Below are 3,440 nucleotides of genomic sequence, written 5' to 3'. Positions count from 1 at the left end.
GAGAGGTGAGATCAGTACTCTGAGAACCAACATTGAATCCATAAAGGGATCCATTTCCTCCATGCAAACCACCATAGAAGTCACGGTCAACAGAGTGAATGAAATGGAAGGTAGAGTGTCAGATACAGAAGACAGAATACACCTCAGCACCACATAAGCAGAAAAAGCTGGAAGTGGCACTTTGGCTCAAGTAGTAGAGCACTAGCCTTGAGCTGAAGAGCTGAGGGACAGCGCCCAGGCCCAGAGTTCAGGCCCCACGACCGGACCCAAAAAAAAGAAACCCATACTGACTTCTTTTTTTCTTCATTCCCTACTTCCTTCCCTCCCCAGTTCTGAGGCTTGAATTCAGGGCCTGAGGGCTGTCCCTGAGGTATTTTTGCTCAAGGCTAGTGCTCTACCACTGGATCCACAGCTCCACTTCTGGCTGTTTTGGTGGTTAATTAAAGATAAATTTCATGGGCTTTCCTGCTCAGATGGCTTCAAACCATGATCCTCAGATCTCAACTTCCTGGATAGCTAGGATTATAGACATGAGACACCATGCCAGGTTTCAGACTTACTATCAATGTAGACCAAAGATCACATTAGTAATTTTGGAGTCAAGCACAGTGGTGTGAGCCTGAAGTCTCAGCTACTCAGGAGGCTGAGGTCAGAGGATCACGTGAGGAGGTTGGGAGTTTGGAGTCAGTTTCCCTATCTCAAAAAACCACCAAACAAACCACAACCAAAAAGGCACAAAAACAACAAACAAGGCATACCTTTTAGAACAGCAGATTAGATTAATAGTATTAAACAATACCAATTACAATATTTGTCATGTTGGGGGCTAGTAAAATGGCTCATTTTTCTTGGCTTACACATGTAACAGATCTATAAGTCATAGTTGTAGCACATGTTTGATAATTACTGAACAACTCTCATATTTGATGAGGAATCCAAATGCAATGAAAGCAGATCTCTACTAGAAATCTTGCTTTTGTGGCTATTATTAGGCAATGAAGTTAAAAAGTGTAAAGCAAGCTGGGCGCCGGTGGCTCATGCCTATAATCCTAGCTACTCAGGAGGCTGAGATCTGAGAATCACGGTTCAAAGCCGCCTAGGCAGGAAAGTCTGTGAGACTCTTATCTCCAATAAACCACTAGAAAACTGGAAGTGGCACTGTGGCTCAAGTGGTAGAGTGCTCGCTTTGAGCTGAAGAGATGAGGGAGAACTCCCAGGCCCAGAGTTCAAGCCCCATGACAGACAAAAAAAAAAAAAAAAAAGTATAAAGCAGCACAACAAAAGAGCATGGTCTTTGAAGTTTGGATAGAAAAAGTTTGACTCTTCTGGCTCTGCCATTTTCTAACTGTTCGACTTTTTTCTTCTGGGTACGGGGGGTAGTGTAGGGGTGGAGGTGGGGTAAGTGGGCTTGAAGCCAGCTTTCTTGCCCAATGCTGGCACTACCACTGTGCCACACGTCTAATCTTGTTTTATTTCATTTTTTCTAATTGGATTTTTTTTGGCCTGCCTTGGGGCTTGAATTCAGGGGACTTAGCATTGTCCCTGAGCTTCTTTTGCTCAAGATTAGCACTCTACCACAGCACCACTTCTGGCTTCTGTTTATATGGTACTGAGGAATCAAATCCAGGGCTTCATGCATGCTAGGCAAGCGCTCTATCACTAAGTCACATTCCCAGCCCTCATTTTTTCTAATTGGAAATGGAGCCTGGTGGATTTTTCTGCCCAGGTTGGCTTCCAAGTCTCAGCCTCCTAAGTAGCTAGGATTACACCAATTCTCATTTGTTTCTCTCTCTCTGAAAGCTATTATGGAATGATTCACAATAGCTGCTCTACTATGTCCCAATCCTTGTATGTATGGTGTATGCATGTATACACGTATTCATGTGCTGGCATTGAGGCTTGAACTCCCACTCTCCCTTAGCTTCGTGTGTGTGTGTGTGTGTGTGTGTGTGTGTGTGTGTACTGGTCCTGGGGCTTGAATTTAGGGCCTGGGCACACTCTACTTCTGGCTTTTTCTGAGTAGTTTATGGGAGATTAAGAGTCTCATTGACTTCCCAGGGCAGGCTATGAAATGAACTGTGATCCTCAGATTTTAGCCTTGAGTAGCTAGGATTACAGGCTTGAGCTACTAACCTCCCAGCTCCCTTGTTTTTTTTTTGTTTTTTTTTTTTTTTGCTCAAAGCTTGTTTGTGCTCCAGCACTTGATTCAAACTTCTACTTACAGCTTTTTGAAGGTTAATAGGAATTAAGAATCTTAGGGACTTTTCTGCCTGGTCTGGCTTTGAATTGCAATTCTCAAATCTCAGCCTCCTCAGTGGGTAATGTATGATCTACTGGCTTCTGTTTTTTGTTGTTGTTTTTGTTTTTTGCCAGTCCTGGGGCTTGAACTCAGGGCCTCAGCACTGTACCTGCACTTTTTGCTCAAGGTTAGTACTCTACCACTTATGCCACAGCACCACTTCCAGCTTTTTCTGTTTATGTGGTAACTGAGGAATTGAACCCAGGGTTTCATGCAGGCTATGCAAGCACTTTACCACTGAGCCACATTCCCAGCTACCCCCCCTCCCCGCCCCTTTCTTTGTCATGATACAGTTGAGATTTACATATACTTTTTTCTTTTTAAATTTTTATTTATTTTGTCAGTTGTGGGTCTTGAACTCTGGGCCTGGGCTCTGTCCCTCAGCTCTTCAGCTCAACGCTAGCCCTCTACCACAGTACTTCTGGCCTTTTCTGTTTATGTGGTGCTGAGGAATCGAACCCAGGGCCTCAGGCATGCAAGACAAGCACTCTACTACTGAGCCACCTTCCCAGCCTTCTTTTTTTTTTGTCATGATACAGTTGAGATTTACATACTTTTTTTTAACAATTTTTAAAAATTATTATGATGAAGGTGAATACAGAGGGGTTACAGTTCTGTAAGTCAGGTAACCAGTACATTTTTTTTTTTTTGACAATGTCACAACTTCCACCTTTTTTCTTCTTAGAAAAGAATTGAGCCAGGTGTTGGTGGCTCATGTTGTAATCATAGCTATTTGGCTGGCTGCCATAGAGGAGATGGAGGCAAGGCTAGGTTAGGAGAAAAATAGTTTACAAGATCTCTTCTGGAACAATAGCTAGATATAGTGTAAAGTGCCTGTCAATCTAAATTAGGAGGGGAAGCGTGGTATAAGGCTGGTCAAGAAGTGAGACCCAATGTCAAACATACCAAGTGCAGCTGGGCAGGGATAACATGTATGTAAACCTAGTTATTCAGGAGACTGATATCTAAGGAAAGTGGTTCAAAGTTAACCCGAGCAGAAAAATCTATGATAAGCTTATATCCAATTAACTAGCAAAAAATAGGAAGTGGAGCTATGGCTCAAGTGGAAAGACTATTAGCCTTGAGCAAGAAAAGATAGCATGGGGCTGGGAAGATGGTTCAGTGGTAGAGCGCTTGCCTT

This window comes from Dipodomys ordii, unplaced genomic scaffold, assembly GCF_000151885.1.
Source record: "Dipodomys ordii isolate 6190 unplaced genomic scaffold, Dord_2.0 Scaffold16, whole genome shotgun sequence".
In the NCBI taxonomy this organism is placed as follows: Eukaryota; Metazoa; Chordata; class Mammalia; order Rodentia; family Heteromyidae; genus Dipodomys; species Dipodomys ordii.
This window is presented reverse-complemented; position numbering follows the sequence as displayed.